The following is a 13,509-nucleotide window of genomic DNA, read 5'->3' on the forward strand; positions in this document are numbered from 1 at the left end:
CTTGTTGAAAAAAAATAGTAAAAAAAAATGAAAGAAGGTCACGATGACTGACCAAGTAAAGCATATGGCTTAAAAAATCTACTGAACACTTCCGTTAATCACTCTCATAAGAAAACCAAAAATATTAGCCCTTCTCCTGCTATATCAACCAGGTGCAACACTTGAAGATCGGACAATGCATCGACTGTGGAATGGAAATAGGCTATCTATCGTGAATTTGTTTTAAAACGGACAGTTTAATTTGTCAACAATTATACTTAGTTTACAGTCAGTTTTTTCAACCAATCAGATTGCCCGTTGCAAAACCGCTCTAGAAAAACATGACGATACAGTAATTAGCCTACCTCCGCTGTACAGTCGATGCGTCGTCCATTTTTAGCCCAATTTCTCATCTTTAAATTGTTACAGGACAAAAGAATAATAAATGTTGATATTTAAGGATTCCAGGCCAAGGTTCGTTACTGAAGTATGTGTGCACTTGATATTTTTGTCGGACTAAACAGAAATTCAAAGTGAATCGAAGCTCTACCTCACTTTCGACATTCACATGCTAAAACTTGTTGCTATAGAAGGAGGAGGGGATAATATATATGTTTTCTATCAATACTTACTAGATGTAGACACCTGTGGAAGTTTCAAACCAGGGGATACACTCTAGTATTATAATTCAGCTGTTTATTTCTCTGTTCTATATATGGGTTGGTGCAAGTGTACAGTCAAGTGTTATATTGAAATTATACACTGTAGAAAGTACATGTATCTTCGGATGTCATCTCTTCATATCTCCTATACCAACTTAACGTTTAATGTTTATCTACAGAATATGTTAATAAGTTGACAACCTGTACGATATTTATTGCAACAGCAGGTCTAATGAGGTCTATTTCGGTACCTCGCCATGTACCTGATAACGTATCACGATACAGCTATGGTAAATCAACCAATCGGTATTGAACATGCACTTCATGCTGATATCCTAGCCTCTGATGGCACACAGATTTAATGGCGACACGTGGATACCGCACTGCACTACACTGCACTGTATCAGTGATATACGTGGATAATGTAAGTGTCTGCCATCAATGTATAGATCGTACTTCATAAACCCCCACAACAGACCTTGTCTACATACACAAAAATGATACTTCTAAATACAAATAACATTTGGGGTTTCCTTTTATAAATGTGGAATAACCGAATCGATTTTGACATTTCAACAAAATATGTCTAAGACTGAGATAGTGCTAAGTGAAGACTTGGGAGTGAAGATTGAAGTCTCAGAACAAGATTCAGGCACATATTATCAGTGTGGAAAGCCACTAGATGTACGAGACAATGATGGTTGACGAAGGTCAGATGAAAAGTTTGAAGAAAATGATGATCATGAATCCCAATGTGTTAAAGAGGTCGGTTGTTAATTAAATCAGATCAAATCGTCCTGTAGTAAGAACGGCCCCTAATACGTGACTAGAGTAAGGAGCGAGCGAGGCAGTCTCGATCATCGGATGCAGGGTTAAGTGACATAAGTCTCTTGCAACGGATAATGTACATGTAGGTTCATCAACAGACAGTCAAACTATTAAATAAAGGCTCTATATCGGAGGCGTCGTGGAATATCAGGGTGGTTATTCCACATATAAGAGCTAGTAAGAGAGACAGATATTGGTTGGTGTTGGTTACAGTTGTACACAAACGAAAACATGGAAATAGGAAAAGGCCGCAAGAGATTTGAACGAAATGGCGATTAAAATACGTCAAAATTGTGACTACAGTTATTGATTCTGTTTGGGTAGATACAAAGTTAGTTATATGTGAATGCAGACGGGCAGGGACAATGCCAACACAGAGTAAATCGTTTTACAGTCCAATGCAACGTAATTATAATGTTAGATTCGTATATGACAACAAAAAGTCATGGGAATGATGGAAGGGATGGGTCTGAAAGTAGCATTCCAGCGGATGGCATAAATTGTATACCAATGGTGTTTTTTTTCCGAATACAGCTCTACAGTGTCAGTGCAGGTGTAGATGTGTACAGCTGGAGCTGTGACTATAGGGATATGGAACGAATATGGAGTATCGCAGTCGTATTATTGTCACGGTGTTCGTTTGTCTCAGACCACCATATGGCAAGGCTTGGTTCACAGCAATGAATGCAAAAACTGACAACATAAAATTGTCAGAACGGTTCAAATAAACCTTAGCTGAAATGTTTCTATGATAAAATTATAGAAATTCAGCAACCATGCTCCCCTAAGAGAACAAAATAAGTAAAAAAAAAAAACAAAAAACGGATACCGATCGATAGCAATACCAAATAAATTGTAAAAAAAAAAAAAAAAAATTTGGGGGAAAATAATTGTCAGGCAAGATTACTGCAAAATAAGAGATAAGGTTAGAAAGCAAACAAGGTAGATCTGAAAATATGAAGCGAATGCAGCAGGACCCGAAAGCTACATTGAGGTATATTCGATCCAAAAAGATGAGTTGGCTACCTCTTCACGGAACCCGGATATGATCGTTCGCACAAAGCGGTTACCGATAGTGGAAAGGTGAATGTAGTGACTTCAGAGTGTACAGAAGAGCTAGTGACATCGACGTTCGATGATGGCTATATATGACAATAAAGAATAAATAATGAAAGATCTTAAAAAATCGATAAATCCCCGGGACCTGATGGGTTACATCCACACTTTCCCAGAGAAACTACAGACTCCCCGGGACCTGATGGGTTATATCCACACTTTCCCAGACAAACTACAGACTCCCCGGGACCTGATGGGTTACATCCACACTTTCCTAGATAAACTACAGACCCCCCGGGACCTGATGGGTTACATCCACACTTTCCTAGACAAACTACAGACTCCCCGGGACCTGATGGGTTACATCCACACTTTCCAAGACAAACTACAGACTCCCCGGGACCTGATGGGTTACATCCACACTTTCCCAGACAAACTACAGACTCCCCGGGACCTGATGGGTTATATCCACACTTTCCTAGATAAACTACAGACTCCCCGGTGTAATGTCCATTCAATTATCTATTACGACCGTAATAAGATCGGAGTGAGACAGGCCTGTATTTTGATTAACTTCACTTGTGTCAAGGCTTATCAGCCCAGGCCCCGATCATGTATATTACACAGGTGTATACCGACACTGTATTCTGTATCTGTATCAGAAGGCACCATAGTCATGCAGTAATAAACATGTAGTTAGCATATACAACAGAGTCAGTAATTACTTTAATTACGGCCACACAAAAGAAATACATGGACTAAAATTTTCCAGTGTTAGCTACCGTGCAGTACACTTGTAGTTTTATCACAAATTGGAAAAATGGCAACTGGATTACCAACATTCAACAATTTTCTGTACACGAAAATGCTGTCGACATCAGATGGAAAAAATGGGTGAAGAGGTTGGATAACCTATTGGTTGGTATGGACATCAAAGACAAAGACAGGAAACGTGCATTGTTCTTACATTTTGCTGGAGATGAAGTCAATGACATTTTCGATAGTCTACCCGACACAGGCAACGATTATAAAACTGCTGTTGAAAGATAAACAGAGTACTTTGCGCCGAAGAAAAACACAGAATTTGAAGTTTTCAAATTTCGCCAAACAAGACAAATGTCCAGTGAGAATATTGACAGTTTCCACACCAGACTGAGACAACTAGGACAAAACTGTGAATTTGTTGATTGTGACAAGGAGATCAAATCACAAATAATTCAGGGATGCAGTTCAACCAGACTTCGGAGAAGAGCGCTACAGGAGGACATGGATCTTCATAAGTTAATAGCGATGGCCCGAAGTATGGAGATTTCACACCTACAAGCTCAGGAAATTGAAAAAACTGATCGTGCCTACCCACAGAGAGAAGACACGAACGCTGTAAAAAGAAAATCAAATGGCGGTTGGAGTAAACAGAACCGAACACACTCAAACAAGCCATCACAGGTATGTCGAAACTGTGGAGGAAAGTTTCCTCACGAGAAGCTCTGTCCAGCAAAAGGGAAAGTATGTCACTCTTGTCAAAAGTACAATCATTTCTCGAAAGTATGCAAATCGAAAAAACTTGTTAAACAAGTAGAAGACAAATCAAGTCAACCACGCAATGAAAGTTCAACAGACGAGTATCTTTATGGTATACAAACAATCAACCAGGTTAAATCAAAACAACCTAAAACTGCGGTAACTGTTGATGGATTGACTCTTAATATCCTTGTTGACACAGGATCAAGCATCAATGTCATGGAGGAAACAAGCTACAACAAAATCAGAAATAAGAAAAAGCTACAGAAAGCATCAACAAAACTGTTTGCGTATGGCTCAACAAAACCTTTACCTGTAATTGGAACTTTTGTTGCAAGCATAGAAAGTAAACAGCGAATTGTCACTGCGCTATTTTATGTAGTAAAGGGATGCAACGGAAATTTACTGAGCTATGAAACGTCAGTAAATCTTCAACTCATACCTGTTATCTCTGCTGTATCGAAACAGAGAGAAGAGAATCTATGCGAAAAATATGCATCAATTTTCGAGGGTATCGGGAAATTGGAAAACACCCAGGTAGATATACACATTGATGACAATGTTAAACCTGTGGCTCAACCACACAGACGTATTCCTTTTCATGTTAGGAAACATGTAGAAGCTGAACTAGACAGACTTGAAAAGTTGGACATCATTGAGAAAGTGACAGGACCAACACCTTGGGTATCCCCGATCGTCGTGGTTCCTAAACCCAGAAGTCCAGGAGAAATTCGGATATGTGTAGACATGAGACTACCCAATAAGGCTATACAAAGAGAAAGACACATCACACCGACTATCGATGACTTGATAGTAGATTTAAATGGTGCAAAAATGTTCTCAAAACTAGACCTCAGAGCAGGATATCATCAACTAGTTGACAGAAAAGGCCAGAAATATCACAACATTCTCAACACACGTTGGACTTCGAAGATACAAACGATTGAGTTTTGGTGTATCGTCAGCAGCAGAAATTTTCCAAGATACGTTACGGACATGTCTGGAAGATCTCAAAGGTGTAAGAAATATTAGCGATGATATCATTGTTTTTGGCAGGACCCAAGAAGAACATCACAGAAATCTCGAAGCAGTATTTCAAAGGTTGAAGGAAAAGAACTTAACACTTAACAAAAACAAGTGCGAGTTCAACAAGAAAAGGCTAGAATTTTATGGGTACATATTTGGAGCGGAAGGAATATCTGCTGATCCAAAAAAGGTTGAATCAATCAAGAACGCTGCTACTCCAACAAACATATCAGAGGTACGAAGCTTCCTAGGTATGACAAACTATGTTGGACGATTCATACCCGACTATTCTACTACAACAGAACCGCTAAGGAGATTGACAAAAAGTACAACGCCATGGAAATGGACAGACAGTCAGCAAAAAGCGTTTGAAAAGCTCAAACAAGACCTGACTAGTGACACTGTGATGTCGTATTTCGACCAGACGAAGCTGACTAATCTTGTAGTGGATGCAAGTCCCGTTGGATTAGGTGCTATCTTATCTCAAGAAGGAAAGATTATCGCATACGCAAGCAGAGCTTTGACAGATGTTGAACAGCGATACTCACAGACAGAGAGAGGGGCACTAGCTATTGTGTGGAGTTGTGAACATTTTCATCTGTATCTCTATGGACATACATTTACACTCATCAGTGACCATAAACCACTAGAGTGCATTTCTAATAATCCAAAATCAAAACCACCAGCAAGGATCGAGAGATGGCGATTAAGACTTCAACAATATGATTTCAAGGTTTTATACAAACCAGGCAAATCCAATGCAGCCGACTATATGTCAAGACACCCAACAAGTTTACAAAGCGGTAAACATTCTGAAATAGCGGAAAGCTATATACGCTATATCGCAACAAACGCAGTACCAAAGGCAATGACACTCTACGAAATATGTATGGCTACTAAGCAGGACATGGAAATTCAAATGATCATACAATCTGTCAAATCGGGAGTATGGAAAAAAAAAAAAAAACAGCAAAACCCTGGAAACATTGTCAAGAGTACGCAGTAACCTGACAGTTGTTACTACAAAGGATGGTGAAGTGTTATTATGTGAAAACAAACTGGTTGTTCCAAACACTCTACATCAACGAGCAATAGAACTGGCCCATGAGGGACATCAGGGAATTGTGAAAACAAATCAATTACTGCGGGAAAAAGTTTGGTTCCCCGGTATAGACAAAAAAGTCCAAGAGATGTGTAAGGGATGTATTCCGTGCCTTGCATCAGTACCTAAGACAACTACTGAACCATTACGGACGACAGAACTTCCAGAAGCTCCGTGGACCAGAGTAAGCATGGATTTTTGTGGACCATTCCCGTCAGGATCATACTTAATGGTACTTGTGGATGATTACTCAAGGTATCCAGTGGTTGAGATACTATCAAACGTGTCAGCACGTACTGTCATGCCAGTACTAGACAAAATCTTTGCAATGTTTGGAATTCCACAAAAGCTCAAAACGGACAATGGACCGCCGTTTAATGGAAACGAATTTCAGAAATTTGCGGAGGATTTAGGTTTCAAACATCAAAAGGTTACACCATTATGGCCTCAAGCAAATGGAGAAGTAGAGCGCTTCATGAGGACTCTAGGAAAGTCTTACGTAATTATCGAGCAACACCTCACACTACAACAGGTGTATCGCCCTCAGAATTACTGTTTGGACGAAACATTCGCATCAAGATACCGTGCATTGAAGTCAAAACTAGCGATGACTCCACTGTGAGAGAAACTGACAACAAAAGAAAACAAAAGATGAAGGAGAAATCAGACAGCACAAGGCATGCTACTGAATCAAAGCTAAAAGTAGGTGACACCGTTCTTGTTAAACAGAACAAACATGACAAGCTGACAACCCCATTTGATCCAAAACCATACAGAATAAAATCTAAGAAAGGATCCATGGTGACAGCTGAAAGAAACAATCATCAAATTACCAGAAATTCTTCATTTTTCAAACGAGTTATAACACCATCATCGGAACAATGCCCCGAGGAGGAGGAAGAAAGAAACATGCATGATAAACCAAGCATCAGGAGGTCCGCACGACGAAAGAAACCACCGAACCTATTGAAAGATTTTGTGTATTCATGAAGTGTATTTCAAGGGCATAATAATCCCTTATATTCTTACAGTAGGATAGTGTGTTTAGTTAAGCAGTGCGTTGTGTATCAAAGGGCATAACAAAACCCTTAACTCACAATTAGATATTGTTATACATGTATATATATAGATAATAGAGAAGACAGTGATCAGAGGACAATGTTCAGAACCAATCCGTGAAGGAAGTTTACATCATTTTAGAACATTTACCGTAAAGTGAAAATTCCACTTGGACGTCACCATCGTAAATCACAAGAGCCTGTGTGATTTTAAACAGACACTAATTGGACATGATTACCGCCAGACAGGACAGCCCCGTCCAGGACTCATTATAACAAAACCCCATATACTCAGACGGGAGATCAAATTGAAATTTGCTGACCAAATTAATTGGTACAGATTGGACTTGGCTAAACTATTTGCTTATCGTGAATTTAAAGGCTTTTGTTTATATGGAGTCTCATTCTGTAAAATGGGGAGAGATGTAATGTCCATTCAATTATCTATTACGACCGTAATAAGATCGGAGTGAGACAGGCCTGTATTTTGATTAACTTCACTTGTGTCAAGGCTTATCAGCCCAGGCCCCGATCATGTATATTACACAGGTGTATACCGACACGGTATTCTGTATCTGTATCAGAAGGCACCATAGTCATGCAGTAATAAACATGTAGTTCGCATATACAACAGAGTCAGTCATTACTTTAATTACGGCCACACAAACGAAATATACCACCCGGGACCTGATGGGTTACATCCACACTTTCCCAGACAAACTACAGACTCCCCGGGACCTGATGGGTTACATCCACACTTTCCCAGACAAACTACAGACTCCCCGGGACCTGATGGGTTACATCCACACTTTCCCAGACAAACTACAGACTCCCCGGGACCTGATGGGTTATATCCACACTTTCCTAGACAAACTACAGACTCCCCGGGACCTGATGGGTTACATCCACACTTTCCTAGACAAACTACAGACTCCCCGGGACCTGATGGGTTATATCCACACTTTCCTAGACAAACTACAGACTCCCCGGGACCTGATGGGTTACATCCACACTTTCCCAGACAAAATACAGACTCCCCGGGACCTGATGGGTTACATCCACACTTTCCCAGACAAACTACAGACTCCCCGGGACCTGATGGGTTATATCCACACTTTCCTATACAATCTATAGACTCCCCGGGACCTGGTGGGTTACATCCACACTTTCCTAGACAAACTACAGACTCCCCGGGACCTGATGGGTTATATCCACACTTTCCTAGACAAACTACAGACTCCCCGGGACCTGATGGGTTATATCCACACGTTCCCAGACAAAATACAGACTCCCCGGGACCTGATGGGTTACATCCACTCTCTCACAGACAAACTACAGACTCCCCGGGACCTGATGGGTTACATCCACACTTTCCTAGACAAACTACAGACTCCCCGGGACCTGATGGGTTACATCCACACTTTCCTAGACAAACTACAGACTCCCCGGGACCTGATGGGTTACATCCACACTTTCCCAGACAAACTACAGACTCCCCGGGACCTGATGGGTTACATCCACACTTTCCTAGACAAACTACAGACTCCCCGGGACCTGATGGGTTACACCAGACTCCATATCGACATCACTAGCATTATTACTATACATTATTTCTCTGCAATGTGGGGCACTACCGAATGATTGGAACCGGGCTAAAACAACGCAATGTGGAAGAAATGAGATAATTTTGAGCATGGGAACGGTATACCTGTTAGTTTGACGTCTATAGTTTGTACGGTTATGAAGACAGTCTTGCAGAGATACATAATAAATCACACCAAGCAAAATAATCCACTTTTGTCAAGGCAATATGGATTTGTACCAGGTAGGTAAACTACCCTGCACCTTCTTCAAAATCTCGACGAATAGACCGATGCTTTTGATCAAGGCCTAGCAATGTGTATGACAAACAGTTCGGTGATGTTTTGGATCAAGGCCTGGCAACAAAGTCTATATACATGGACTTTCGAAAACCTTTGATATCGTTCCACATCAAAGACTAATAAGCAAGAACAGTTTACACACCGTGATATAAAAAGGTGGTAGATTATATACCAGTCAAGTACAGTGTACACTCCGTGATATAAATAAGTGGTAGATTATATACCAGTCAAGTACAGTGTATACTCATTGATATAAATAAGTGGTAGATTATATACCAGGCAAGGACAGTTTACACTCCATGATATAAATAAGTGGTAGATTATATACCAGTCAAGTACAGTTTACACTCCGTGATATAAATAGGTGGTAGATTATATACCAGTCAAGTACAGTTTACACTCCGTGATATAAATAAGTGGTAGATTATATACCAGTCAAGAACAGTTTACACTCCGTGATATAAATAAGTGGTAGATTATATACTATTCTACCATGTTTGCTATGCAACGCCAATTTTGATTGGTTTAAAACCATGTATTATTTTCCAATAATACACGCTCGTGCCAATAATACACGCTCGTGAGTCACGGCTGTTACAATTTTATATATCTAAAATTCACCCGTTTTATTAAAGGTTACTATAGCCGAGTGGGCTAATGGGTTAGTCTTTCAATAAATGTTTATCACGACGCGAGTTCGAATCCTACGGAGGCCCCCTTTAATTTTCAAAATCAATGCCATATGATAGATGCTTTTGATCGTAGTACTGTATTGCCTGTATATTTCATCAACAAATAATGCAATACTCAAGAAGTAAATTACAAGATTTTCTCGGGGTTTCTTTGTTGTTTTTCTATTAGAAAGAGGTCGATCTCAGAACTAAACAGTACATGGTAGAATAGAAATAATCAACTTTGACTCGTGTATTGTTGCAGGATATACAACTCGGACTCGGATATTTTGCAATTTTAATTAATAACTCAGGCCTGCGGCCTTCGTTATTAATTTAATTGCAAAATATCCTCGTCCGAGTTGTATATCCTGCAACAATACACGAATCATCGTTAATTATTTCTTAAGTCAAGAACAGTTTACACTCCGTGATATAAATAAGTGGTAGATTATATACCAGTCAAGAACAGTTTACACTCCGTGATATAAATAAGTGGTAGATTATATACCAGTCAAGAACAGTTTACACTCCGTGATATAAATAGGTGGTAGATGATATACCAGTCAAGAACAGTTTACTCTCCATGATAAACATTTAACTGTCTTCGGTTGGCATTCATTGACTTGAATGACAACTAGACCACATGCGTCTGCTTCCGGAAAGTATTTATAGAAAAATAGGAGTAGGGGCTTAGATACTATCCGGAAGCATACGGCTGTGACTGGACTAATGTAAATTTATTGAAGCACGCTAGATGAATTTATCATAGTCACGTGACGCCGATGTTCGTAAACAGTGTGGTGTCACGTACGGGTGTCCGGTATGTAGACAAACGTGAGGGTCACGTACATGACCGCACGTGAGTTACGCATTACTTGCGTGTCAAGAGTTGTAATGGATGAGTAAAATGATAGTAGTGATCATTCGAGTTGTGACGGTCCAAGCAAACACACTAGATTTTCTCAAAATCTAATATGAAGTAGTAAAAATGTGTATTGTTATTACAGATTATAGTACCTTGGAATCCCGACGTAACAAGCACAGGAGAGATGTTGACGCAGAAGACGGGGACGGAAGGGCAGTTCGCGGTTAACGCTTGTGTTTTTCGGCATAGCCGTATAATTTTCTTTTGACCCCGGATATGACGCGACAGGTGGCGTTACTTGTCAAGATGAAGTATGTGATTGGTCAATGTAGCGGTAAATGCAAAATGCAGATATGCAGTTAAAAACGAAACAAAGTTAACATTGAATGCAAGCTGAATAATTAGATTATCTTTTTAAATGACACATTATAAAATTATATTCCGGATTTATATATGTACAATGCAGTCTTATTATCACCAAAAATGATTCAAACTGATATAATTTTGTTATCCGTGCTGAAACGCATTAGTTCGTTAATTTATTTCACCATCAGTTTTACATTATAACCACCAGCATTAAAACTATGCCGTTTATTTTTTTTAAAGATATTTCTTGTTTAAACTGTTCTTTGGAAAAATAATCTATTGGACCGTTGAAGGCCACGCCCATACATTGGTGTTGAGTTATATATGATAGATATTTTATGTTCGTTTGAACAAAGTGAATAAGAATATAACGGCTCATATTCTGTATGTGAGTAGTTATGTAGGTAAGATACGATTACTAAGCTCGAGACGCGGCAACGGACCTGGCAGTATTGTACCAGAAACGGATGGTAGACCTTTACAGATTCAAAGTTCTAATACCTCTCAGGGTAGAGGTGTGTGTCGGCAAAGTGGTTCATAAAATCTACCGGGTACGTCATACAGTGTACAACAAAATAACGTACATTTTACGACTGGTACGATATTTTTTTTTTTTTTTTTGTTGTTTTTTGTTGTTTTTTGTTTGTTTTTTGTTTGTTTTGTTTGTTTGCTTTCAGTTACTCGGCCAGACAGATTCTATAAGAATATAACTGCCCCCTCTCCTCTTTTCAAACCTGACCAGCCAAATGCTGCAACTTTAGAATAGGATGGTTAAATGTTAATAAAAATAATTCAATCTATACTTTACGTTAGTAAATATTCCACCGTTTCATTTACAATACGACGTAATGATGCCCGGCAGATCAAACAGGTATTTAGACATTTTACATAAACAATATATGTTTACATAACATAGATATCTTTATTTTACGTATTTAAATACACCAATGAATTGAATGTCTGCATAGCCATGTATTACTATCTTGCATCACGTATCTTTTAAGTATACTATAATATGCACTATTGCTTTTACGCTTTATAGGCAAATTCAGACATTTTAAGTGTATACATGTAATGCCTTTCTGTAATTGTACAGAAGGCTTTGTATATATGCCTACATTCCTTTACATTCGTCGTTTTCGGAGGCAATAAAGAGAATAATGATAATACCGGATGTCTGTAATACAGGGCGAGACGGGAGTTTCTATCGTCAAAAACAACATTTGTGTATAGAATATTAACTGTTGAGTGTCTCTACCTAAAGAAACCAATCTGTTATTAAATCTATTTTTGGACGTTCCTAAACGTTACGGTTGACTAGTTGTTCTGTATACGCGGTATACGTGGAGTTGATTTCGCCATTACAAATCTAAACTAACATGCATCAAGATGTCGTACACGAGGATTCAGGGGGGAGAGTGTGTTTCACACGTGTGGCGGAACAGCCCCGGACAGGTAAATCATCACCTGTATATCACTTACTCCATAACCAAGGTGACAGGTAGTACAGGTGATTATACTAATTATCAGGTAATGTGAACACTTCGCCACAATATTATAAAGACTAACACATATGTTGTCATTGTGAACGGAACTTGGTCATAAGATGTCTCTATTGGCCACAAAGACGTATGATCCGTAAGACACACGATTGATTTCTGATTATTTTAGACAACAGTATATTCTGAATGACAGCTTGATATCAGGCTAGTTCTACATATATGTCTAGTAGGAGGAGAGACCGTAGCACTAGACCTACATGTATATAAGGTAACACTAGATCTATATAAGGTAACACTAGATCTATATACGGTAAGACTAGACCTATATATGGTAACACTAGATCTATATACGGTAACACTAGACCTATATAAGGTAACACTACACCTATATATGGTAACACTATAGACCTATATATGGTAACACTAGACCTATATATGGTAACACTAGACCTATATATAGTAACACTAGACCTATATAAGGTAACACTAGACCTATATACGGTAACACTAGACCTATATATGGTAACACTAGACATATATATGGTAACACTAGACCTATATAAGGTAACACTACACCTATATATGGTAACACTACACCTATATATGGTAACACTAGACCTATAAAAGGTAACACTACACCTATATAAGGTAACACTACACCTATATATGGTAACACTAGACCTATATAAGGTAACACTACACCTATATAAGGTAACACTACACCTATATAAGGTAACATTACACCTATATAAGGTAACACTAGACCTATATAAGGTAACACTACACCTATATAAGGTAACACTACACCTATATATGGTAACACTAGACCTATATAAGGTAACACTAGACCTATATAAGGTAACACTACACCTATATATGGTAACACTAGACCTATATAAGGTAACACTAGACCTATATAAGGTAACACTAGATCTATATAAGGTAACACTACACCTATATAAGGTAACACTAGACCTATATAAGGTA

The sequence above is a fragment of the Pecten maximus genome, chromosome 16 (genome assembly GCF_902652985.1).
Source record: "Pecten maximus chromosome 16, xPecMax1.1, whole genome shotgun sequence".
Classification (NCBI taxonomy): domain Eukaryota; kingdom Metazoa; phylum Mollusca; class Bivalvia; order Pectinida; family Pectinidae; genus Pecten; species Pecten maximus.